This window comes from Sinohyriopsis cumingii, chromosome 8, assembly GCF_028554795.1.
Source record: "Sinohyriopsis cumingii isolate HCF-2022 chromosome 8, ASM2855479v2, whole genome shotgun sequence".
NCBI lineage: Eukaryota > Metazoa > Mollusca > Bivalvia > Unionida > Unionidae > Sinohyriopsis > Sinohyriopsis cumingii.
Genome location: NC_142968.1, coordinates 124722896 through 124735028, shown reverse-complemented (window position 1 = coordinate 124735028; position 12133 = coordinate 124722896). Strand labels below are relative to the sequence as shown.

Sequence of the window (12133 nt, the reverse complement as noted above, 5' to 3'; positions counted from 1 at the left end):
TAAATAATAATTTGAATAAATAAATCCAACCAAATTAAATGCTGAACACAACAGTAAAACTGATTCTGCTTCAGATGTTCAGGCAAGAATGAGTACTTTTTCAATTAAACGACATTGTATAAATGATAAGCTCAATAATATTGCCAGTATGTATGTCAGTATCCTCTATAAAACATTCAAAATTATCAACAAGTATAGGAATTTAAAAGAGAAAAACTAATATTATACATTCAAAATGAATTAAACAAGTTTAGAATTAATAATGATCTGAATGTTTAATCTATTATCATAGAGAAATATTACTTATGTATTAGGTTGCTTACAAAATAAATATAACTGGTCTAGATATAAAAATAATTTGGGTAAATTTTAGTTCAAAGTTCGGGTGCAGAACTGATAACTAGCTACAGGGTACATCGTGCCTCTATCACTTACAGTACCTATCAATAGCTTAAAGTTTCCACAAACCACTATCTGGCATATGTGTGTGTGTGTGTGTGTCTGTGTGTGTGTGTGTGTCTGTGTTTCCATACGGCATTTATCGCAATGTATATGCTTGCTTGCTTTGTTAGTACTTATCATTTATCCCTCAATATAGGTAAACCCCGTCTATTTGGTGGCAATCATTGTAGTGATATTCAGTGTAGGTTTGAATTAGTATCGATCTGTGAATCACAGTTCAAGCTGTATTCATGTAAGTATATTGGTGTTTACGGATCAGATGTACTAAGTAGACATATATATGGCGTGATTTTACCCTTACTTTAAAGAGCGTTTCGTGCTAATTGACATTATTTCTCAACTGGAAATCTAATTAGTAGGATCTGCACCACAGTAAGTATATCTGTTCGTACATTTATTTGTGAAACAATGTAGGTTTACGTTTTCTTGTACCAGTGCATACATTGGGGTGTCTGTAAACTGATAGTAAGTCTGGTAATTGTACGTTTACATTTAGGACAACCGGTAACTCACCCATTTTGTTCCTCGATGGAGATATGAACTGTTCATTTGTCAACTATTTATATAAATATGTTAATGTACACTCAAGATAATATTAATGAATACACTCGCAAAGTAAGCATGTGCTTTAAACAAATGACATTTAAGATATCAAAACAGTTGAAAATAATGCTATCTTCATAATGTCAGGTTGTTAATATTTTTCTTCTAAATTAACGAAATAATTGAAGAAATTCATTTAAAAATACAAGCCATATTTGAAAAATCAATATATACATTATATGTTTTGAATCACCTGTCAACACGCGTTTCCATTGTGACTGTCTTGCACTTAAGGTATAAACTTTGCTTTATACCGGTGTATATAAAGGTTAATTACGGAGAAGGTGATATAAATGTGTTCATACCTTTTGTAAAACATTATGAATGGCTTAAAAAAAGAAAAACCTTTCCCATTTAAACTTATCGAGCTGAATTCGAGAACTTTACCTCTAAAGTCAATGATGGATTTGCATGTCCAAAATTTCGAATGGATTACATTCCTTGACTTATGTACAATCCCAATGGTATTTCTTTGTTTTACCTAAATGTGTTAAACACGTAGCGTTATAATATATTTGCAATTGCAGATCCTTTCTATTTTTTAAAAAAATATTAATATGAGAAAGAAATGAAAATGATAGAAAGTATTATATTGGAGGGTTCGTCTTCGTTTCATAGGATATGGTCTTTTCTAGCTTGTGCTGACGGGTTGGATCGATCAATCAACGATCAAACCTTGTGGGAGTGATTACCCCAACCACTTGCTACCCATTGGGCTATACTTGGTACTCCTCCATCGTATGCAGATGGAGTCTATGTTTTAGAAAAATGAATATGCTATTATTCAGATTTTTTTATACTAGTAGCAGTATTGTTATTAAAAGATGTATTTCGTATGCTTTATTTAGTGAGTTTGTCAGTCCCATTTAGGAGGTGGAACTTTCCTAGAGAGTGGTATTGGACCGTCATACTTACCACCGTTCCCAAGTGGGAGTGACATACCCAACCCCTATCGTCCCATTGGATAAATTTTGTTCCTCCCACGTTATGGACAAAGTCTCATTTATAAGGGATTTTTGCATTGCGTTGGTATATCGGCATGTACATGTATTTATTTAGTTGTTTATTTGTTTACTAAGTTAAATATTTATTGTATTGCTCGCTTTCTTATTTATGATACAAGTAGCTGAAAACTGCTAATGTTAATTGTTAGAACCACGTGACAATGTTTATGATGATATTAGTAACAGTGGTGATAAATGGTGTGACTGAGACTGCTTTAGTCTTAAGCCTTTGTACTCCATGTATGTAGTACAACAAGCATATAATCGGGTTCGTAAGCAGAAAATATGATTGCAAACGGATCATACCACCACCCTCCATGCAGAACTGGAGTCACTCGGGCGCACTATTATACTTGAATTTTGAATACAAGTGTTCGTGTTTAAATCCTGCACAACTTGGCCGGATCGACCGCTTTGGTGTGTCTCTTGGCAAGACAATTTACCTTTGTTGTCTTGCTAGGATATAACCTTTCATGTGCTGATGAACCATTAGCACCAGTGAATCAGTCAATATATATCGGAATCAACATCCTCAAAGCATGATAATCCATGATTAGCAAAGACAATAGCGTTCCACACTTAAAGGTTTTTACCTTCGTCATTGGACATGTCGAGTGCTTTCATTTACAATATTTTATTTATATGATCCTCTGCTTATACGAACGAACAATAGTTGGTTCATATCTTCACATAAGCTATTAGCCACGAGCAAAACTTACATGTACATGCATATTTTTTGTATTCATTGGGTACGTGTTATCGTAGTCTTCACTGCGGTTTCCCTTTTGTGCTGTCTTATACAATTCAATTTCATTCATTGGCTCAAACATGTGAGGCGAAGTATATGCTTAGCATAATACAAAACCTCCAGTTTACAAGCAGTCTTTTTTTTTACATATAGGGCTAAATTAAGGGTGCACTATATAAATCAGGCATTCATTGCTATGAATTTATACTTTCTTAATATAATTGTGTTACAGTCCCTCCATACACAACACTGTCAGTACGGACTGACCTTCGTTTGTTAACTAACGTGAAGTGTCCTTGAATTCTTTAAATCTTGACACATGAAACTGGGTTCGTTCAGCTTTCGTCTGGATGTATATTGTGCGATACTTTTGAAATTTTGATCGCATCCATTTGGGTTGGATTAGAGGGATTTTAAATAAATATCAAATAAACCCAGAGTTGTTTTAGAACTGGTTTATGGGGTCAATGTTCCAACTGGCAACACATGTTTACAATAGTACATGTGGTCCCTTGGTTCGAACCATATAAACACTTGAGATCTCCACTGTTCAACCACATACACATCTATAATGCATCCAAACACAAATGTAAACATACAACTTACGTTAACCATGGGATCCATCCATTTGCGGAGACACCTATGGCCATTACAAGAGATGCCTACCTTAGCCAACATGTATACCTAATGCTAGATCAATAAATGTATTTTCAGTTAAATACTGCCTCTTAATAGGAAAAGAGTTTTCAATATTTCTTGAAATCTGACTTTAGATATACTTCTTGGTGATATTTTAATGTAGTCAGTTTTTCAAAGTCGAAAGCCAATTGACAGGCCACCACACTCGAAACAGAGATACATCAACTTAAAAGCAAATACAAAATGCCGAACAGGACTAAGACAATACCGAATGTTACTAAGGTCGGAATATTTGTTTCAATTTCACTGAGACAATTTACACGCTAGGCTGTATTTGAAATGCATCAGTTCGGTAAAGAAATATACAAAATGGCTTCATCAGATAACAAACTGAGAAAGTTTTTTGTCAAAACGACAGGTTAGTCTTAAAGTCACATTCATCACAGTCAATGTTATATATCGTAAGAAAACTTGCTCACTAAAGACATAATGTTGAAGAGGAGTTAATATTTAATTTATTAATTAATTTATGGATGGTGTTATCTGCTGTAAACAGCTGCAGGTAAAAAAAAACTTGTTCTTAAAATATTTGAAACAGTTTAGTGATGCCGTAAAACAAACGTGAACTTAATGTCGATCTAGGGCTAGGGGTCTGCATCAACGTAAAAGGAAAGCAACATCGCACATAACCTAGACAACATTCAAACAGGACGTGATAAGATGTCATCTCAGGACCGGATACTCGTAGTATTTTAGAAACAGCAACACACATCTCTGCAACATGTAACAAAATAACCGCATTAATAACGGCACTGGCCCATATTTGACAGGCATATATGCACTTGATTTCTTAGGATTTATCGCTTGGATGGGTTAATATAGGTTAGACGTTAAAGGTTCTAACCCAGGTCTGATTTCACCAACACTGATCTAAATTATAGTCTTGGAGATGTCCAAGTCAGATCACGTGATTGAAGACATAAAGTTAAGTCCAAATATAAGATAATTCATTATTTATTCTATCTCTTCTATCTTGCCTCTTACATTTCATGTATATGTTTGTGTAAGAAGAAAGGAAGAATGAAAGTTATCAATATGGAATCCTCGAAACACTTTTCGAACATGAAATTCTCATCTTTTAAAGCAAAGCGACATTTAGTAGCAATGTTAGTTGCACTTATTAGTCACTAGCGACACTGTATGATATAAATATGATATAAAAAACGCAATTAGAGCGATGATATTACGAATCCTTCACTATTTAATTAATATCTTGTGCGACAAATACATGAAACAAGCGTGTCCAGAAGGCTGTGAATACTTTCTAGGGGTTAGGTTTATGTCAAACTAACATCAGACTAACGAATTGTGAAACTATGAAAACCATCAAAAACGTCACACGGTCTATATATATGTTAAAACTTCTAAGATTAAAACGTGCATTGTCTACATTATGTAAATAACTCTTCATCTGTTCAACACAATCTAACGCAAAAATACTATGCAGTTTATATGTCAAACAACAATGACCTTGAAATAACTAACCTCTGAACAGCCAATCAGCTTCACTGTATAAATACATACACTTGTCGATGTTCACAGACCTGCATGCATATGCAGATGAGAATATCCCGTGTTGAAGGCGTAGACTCATGAATACTAAATCTGGCCTGTTTCGTTTTCAAACAGATAAAACTAAGTGGGGGTGACCCAAGCATTAGCCCCTTGATCACGTTTTGCTTGACAGCTTGGATGCAGTGTAGTTCAGTACAGGTCAGAGGTAAATATTATGAAGTCGGTACAAAAGATTTAAATGAAAGAAAATGGTGAACAGACATATTCTAAGGGGAACAAATGTTAACTAGTCTTTAAGCGTGTAAATTATAAAAGAGATTTCATTTCAAAAATCGATCGCTGCAATGATTTTAATTCTCTGTGATCCGCAGACTGTATTTTTTCTTTCCTTTTCATTGTTTTGGCTGTTTTTCTCTTTGAGTACACGCGTGGCTAGCAAACTGTACATAAAACCGAAGAGAGAACAACTAATCTATACATTGGTAATCTTCCCGAGTGAAAGGTAATACTATACATTTACAGCCATTGACAAGAGTTAGGTGCAACGACATTACATACAGTTGAATTAATCACTAAATGAAGTATGACAAGGATTGTTGCCATTATTTTATTGAATTTCGACCAAGATATGTAGATAGAATAAACTTTCTTTCCATCCATTATATAAAGTTATGGGATATGTTTTGATTGCACATTTGTAAAGTGCATGAAAGCAAAGTAGTAGTGTGGATATAATATAAAATGATTAATACACTGTGGTCCGACCTTACGCCGAATTTATTGTTGGTTCGTGCTTATCAAGGAAGATAAATGCACGAACCAGCACGTGCATCTGTGAAAACCAACAAAATTAGCATCTAAATGTATTCAGACACATGTGAACAGATTGTATTACCCGAAACAGAGTAATTTCAATGGTTGTTAAACTGTTGATGCACAGATCATAATCATCGTGTACATTGCTCTCACTCGTAGCTAAAAATATACACAAACTGCATTCGCTATATATGGAAATATCCAAGCCAGCTGTTCTCCAGGATATATCGGCGGCAATATGAGCACACCTGTAAACTTTGAAAATCTTTTTCGCACAGATAATGCAACTCAGACACCAATTCGAGGTTAAAATATAACGAAACAGGAGTCTGAGACAACTTTTCTAATTATAGTCCACCCTTCGTTACTCCATGGTTTGAGCCATTTTGCGAGTTCATCGCCGTGGGTGACAGACACAGGCCCGAAGCGGAGTCGAACGGTTCTGTGATTAGTAATCGCGGGGCCCTCGTGCGACCCCCCCCCCCCCCCAAGAGTTAACGTCTCTTACTGGAAGTTACACTTCCCCATCCTTGTGCTACTATTGATCACTGGATAACGAGCTAAACACGAATTATATATGTTGCTTATTCGACATCACGTTTGTCCTAGAGTTCGTCTTGGCCTTCACCTATTGCGACTTTTGTCAACCGTTTGCCTATTTTGACTATGATTGTTCTTTAAAACGCTTTATGATGTTTACATTAAAGCGACCAGTACTGTTGAAAAATTACATACATTAAGAGTTTGCTTAATGCCATTTAAATATCGTATTCGGTTTTACGTTTATTCCCATACAGTGCTGAGATATGTTTCCACAACATTGAATCCAACAGTCGTTGACTGAATATTATCATTTATGAGCTGTTATGCCATTAAGCAAGCTCGTTGATAGTACATTCTTATCATCGAGATAATATTTGAGAGCATTACATATCCGATATAATCTGGTTGAGCTGGCTCCATATCGTTATTGAACTGCTTTTGCAGGGACAGATCCATGCAGTCTTTGTATTTTCGCACTAACTTCTGGCGCGAGATCTCCTTGACTTGATGACAATTGATATAATTTTCAATGTTTCAAAAGAAAAGCACACAGTTGGGGGAGCGGCGATCTAAGCTGTCATACCGGACTACCTGATATGCTCCTGGAGTTGTAGGAAAATTTTCATTTCCGCCAACACCCTCTCGAATTCCGCTGTGAAGACCGTTTTGTCTTTGATAGCCACCGAATACCGTTTACTAATTGTACTACGACTGGTTTGGGCAGCCGCGAGATGATCCTGATAGAGAGGTATTTATTTGTGCAGCAATAATACAATTATATTACCAACTCCGTCAATCAAACCAAATGCTATCTACTTTGCTCTGACAGTGACGTAACGTGGAATGCTCTTGGACTTCGGACAAGAAGGAGCAGCAGAGAGGGTGAACAGACCATAGAATTCCGACAAAATAAATAAAACAAACAAATAAATCATCTCGTAGAAAGGTCAAGATTTTACAAATGAACTTTCCTTGAGATGTTTATTTTTGCAATGGACGATTGTACTAATAAAACCTCAGTTCGAAATAGTAGCTGAAAAAATAAAGTACTCTACGTATTTATTTATTTCTTGTTTATTTTTTTGACGACCAACGTTGGTAGGTACCCTCTCTGCTGCTCCTCTTCTGCTGATATTAATTAAATTTTTATGTTATAATAAAAATGGTACATCCAGAATCTCATACTGCAAGAACAGCACGAGAACGATTAGAAACAATTAAAAAATTTCTTCCTGTCAGAGACTCATTTAGAAAAAATCTACAAGCGCAGCAAGAATCAAAAGTTGAGTACGAAGAAGACACTAAAAAACTATTTAAACCCGTCACTGCAGCTACTGAGAAAGCTGCATCGGCTGTTGAAAAAACTATATGGGGAGATATTGCGGAGAAAGATGAGAAGAGGAAAAAGGGTATTTTTCCGGTATTAGAACAAACTGCAGTACAGGCTGAAAAAACAGCAAGAAGAACCAAACAAACAAGGAAGATTTTACGAGATCTTCCACCTGGCATAGCCAGGGAAATAGCCGCAGCTCAACCTCCACCTGTTGATGAGGAAATACTTGAAGGCATTGAAGAACTTCGTACTGAAGTCGCCGATGTGAGAAAAAAACTTGCATCTAAATCCAAACCAGCAGGAGAAAACGTAGAATTAATTGCAAAATTTAACGAAGGAGTTGTTGAGGAAATTAGAAAAACTGAAAGAGAGAGATTACCTGAAGAAATATTAAATAGTTTATCTAATAAATCTAGTATTTTAAAACCCCGTTATGAAAAAACAAATGATGATAATTTCATTAAATGGATATATCGCGTATATTACAATAAAAAACAAGCTAGAGGTCAAGAATTTGAAAGACTTAAAGAAGAAGTAAAAAGACTTTATAGAGAGAGACGGGAACAACCAAAACAAGGAGAGTCCTCCCAGTATCAGCTTCCTCCACCTCTGCAACAAATAGAACAACAGCAATCTTCTTCGCCACAGCAAAGGTTGAAGTCGGAAATTAAAAAGGCTAAAGAGTCACTTAAATCACCCTTCTCGAAGAAAATTTCTGCACCGAAAATGACATTTACACCGACAGATTCACCGCATGGATTTCGAGAAGGTGACTCACCCCCGCACACCGCTGAAGTACTTACTTCGGTAATGCAACCACCACCCCAAGATGAACCTAAAACAGGATCTGGTTTATGTCCTGATAATATCATCAATGACGTGTCACGGTTAGAAGTTCTCATAGGAGGAAAACGTGCCGGAAATAATTCACCAGAAATAACCAATGAAGCAGCTGATATTTGTCGGCGACTATTTCAAGGTGGTATCATGGATATTGGCGTTTACCGAGAACTTATTGATGAGCTCGTTGATGACTAGTTGTTAGATAAATGGTAAATAAAATAAGATGATTGTGCATGATAATCATCGTAAACCCACACAGGTTAGAGCGGTAAACTCACGATTACCAATCTATGAAGCAATTTACGGAAATGGACTTGGTGATGTCATTCGAGGATTATTCACGAGGATAGCTCCAAAAGTAGCACCTGTTGCAAAACAATTATCGATGAAGGCTATTGATATTGTTCGTGATAAAGCTCCTGGTGCAATTGTCAATGTTGCTGGTAAGGCGTTCTCGGCGATCAAAGAAAGATTATCACGATTATTGCGACGAAAACAACAACCACCGGTGAAACTGGCAAGTACTGAGGTGATGCCCGCAGATGTTAGTAAAATAATAAATCAGGCTGCAAATCAAAAACTAGCGGCGTTAGCAGATCAAGGACTCGGTAAATCTGGAAATAATATCTCAAGTTTGATATCAGGAAGTGGAACTTCCCGAGGTGGAATTTCCCGAAGGCGGTGATCAACGTGTTAGACGAAAAATAATTATAATAAAATGTTCAAGCGCGTGTCCGACACAGCATTTGATATGGAAGCACCCGTCCTTAAGGATGAATCTGTACGTGATTATCAATTTTATTCCTATGACGCAAAACAACCAAATCAGCCCGGGAGAATCGAATTACAGGTTCATGACACAAGTAGATACTTTTTACCCGCTGATGCCTTTCTTGAGGTAGAAGGTACAATTATAAAAACGGATGATACTAATTACTTAGATCCAGTAAAAATTGGTTTTGTCAACAACGGGATCATAGCATTATTTAGTGGCGCCACATACATGATTGATGGAAAAAATATTGAATCAATTCAGAATGATGTCGACGTTGCTACAACAATAATTGGTCTGGCGAGATATTCTGATGATTATACAAGATCAGCAGGTCCCACAATGATGTTTGTGAAAGATAACTCCGATAACCCTGAAAGTGATCCGTATAATATAATACGACCAAGAAATTTTGCCGATACCGCTGATCTTGATATGTGGCCAGTGGTTCGTGGTTCTAATGACAATTTCAACTTAGGATTTGCAGCACGTAGAAATATGTTGCTAGGAGGCAATAGAGGTTTTTCATGTACAATTCCACTATCGCATATTTTTGGATTTTGCAGGAATGTTAAAAAGGTTATTTTTGGAGCTAGACACACGGTTGTTCTTGTAAGAAAGAACGATGATAATGATGCTCTGTGGAGACCCATTGGTGACGTTGGTAAAGTAGTATTATCAAAACTTTCATTGTGGATGCCGGTAATGACTCCAACGATCGCAGAAGAACAGCGATTAATTTCTTTCATGGATGCAGGTGGTAAATCCTTGTTGTCATGGTTAACAACAAGCACAGACAGTATGCAAACTAACGTTAACGGTCAGTTTACATGGCATATAGCATCACAACAGGGTGTTTCTGCACCACGACATATTTTTATTGCTTTTCAGAGAACTAATCGTTTAAACTCACAAACTCACTCTCATATGATATTTGACCAACTAGGTCTCACAGATATTTCTTTACGGATAAACGGACAACAGGAACCAACAGAGAATGTACAACTAAATTATGCATTAAATCACATAGGACGTGCATATCATCGTTTGATGTCATTTATGGGACGTGATCAAAATGTTGATACCGGGTTGCAAATATCACAACTAGATTTTAAAAAATTGTATCCGATTTATTATTTTTCATTAGAACATCTTGATCTATCAAAACAATCTGTCGTTGATATACATCTCAAAGCAACATTAAATACCGGTGGTGGTATTGATTACAGAGCGATCGCGGTCATACTTAGCGACAAGGCCATGTTACTTGAAGGTGGCAGTGGTCGAATGAGGGTCGTTGATGCACCGGTGGAAAATCTTTAATCGTGCTATTTAGAAAAATATATTTTATATAAAAATGTCGTATGGTCATGTTAATGTTACTCTGACCCCGGGTCAGGTAAAAAAGCTTCAATCAAAAACCGCCAACAAATGCGGAACTAAAATATCACTAAAACGAGATCAGATTAGTGGTGGTCCAAACAAATTATCGTTGACAAATAATCAGATTAAACATTTCAATAAAGCCCTAGAATCAAAAACTGGAGTTCAATTCCATCTCTCCCCGAGCGCCATCAAAGACATGGTTAAAACGGGTGGTATATTCCCATTTCTTGCGGCCATTCCGGCATTACTAGCTGCGGCTGCTCCAGCCGTAGCAAAAGCAGTTGCGTTAGGTGCTGCTGGAGCGGCGGGTAAAAAATTTTTCGAAAAAGCTACTGGTGGACGATATAACAAAAAAAAGGGACGCGGTCTAAGATTACCGGGATCTCGTTGGGGGAGAGGCCTAAGGCTTCCAGGGTCATTTCGTTAAACGTTCCATCATCAAATTTTGATTTACTTGATGCTGCTAAAAAATTAAAAATATCCGCCTTTAGAGGTGTTTTTATGCGAGATCAATTACCGAAACAACCAAACAAACTAGAAACAGGTATTATTAATCTTGACAAACGTTCCGGACCTGGTACTCATTGGGTATCATACGCGATTGATCCGCGTGGAATTGTTTATTTTGACTCGTACGGGTTAGCTCCACCTGTTGAATTTATCAAGTATGTCGCACCACTCCACGCAACAACTAGCGGTTATAAAGTTTGGTATTCAACGCTACCCACACAAACAATGACAGATCCGCCAATATGCGGCCGTGAAGTAATTAATGTACTCGACGCTATATCAAAATCATCCAGGCCGCCACATAAAGTCGTGCACGATTATACAAGCAACCGATATGTTGCGCGTAAAGCATTTTAAACAACGGATCTTATTATAATGGTTGACATTTACGGAAGATCTTCACGCGTTAAGAAAATAAAATCCGACGTTGATCTGTCAAAGTATGCGACCAAGGATGACCTCGCTGATATTATGAACCTTGCTGGAGTTGACCCAGATGAAGTTGTTATTTTTCAAGATCGATATGGTAAACTAAAAACCAGCAATATCAGATGGAATGATATAGTCCGGCGAGTACTCGGTGCAGTTACGGATAATATTCCCGTGTTTACTGACGGTGGTAGAATCAGAGATTCAAGTATGTCACTTAAAACCATCAGAGATGAAATTGCAAAAAGTGTTGCTAATCGCGTGAGAAACACCGGTGACACAATGACAGGTGAACTTAACATGAACGGGAACAAAATAGTAGCTGTAACAGCTCCAAAATCTGACAACGAAGTCGCAAACAAACAATACGTCGACGACGTGGATGGAAAACTATCCACGCTACGGGCCGAGTATGACGTTCACACGGGCGCGTTTACAAGGCTTCGAAGAAATTTTCAAAAAACCGATGA

The 12133-nt window shown here is 36.9% G+C and overlaps 1 protein-coding gene across 2 annotated transcripts in view; it reads left to right on the top strand.

The window, feature by feature from the left end:
• The first annotated feature begins 647 nt into the window (after positions 1 to 647).
• LOC149794573 (uncharacterized) overlaps positions 648 to 12133 on the top strand; it is a 121667-nt gene continuing 110181 nt past the window's right edge. Inside the window, exon 1 of one of the 2 annotated variants that reach the window (XM_089968853.1) lies at positions 648 to 694. The gene's annotated coding sequence lies outside the window, so the exon portion shown is untranslated. The other variant, XM_089968852.1, reaches the window with a different exon arrangement.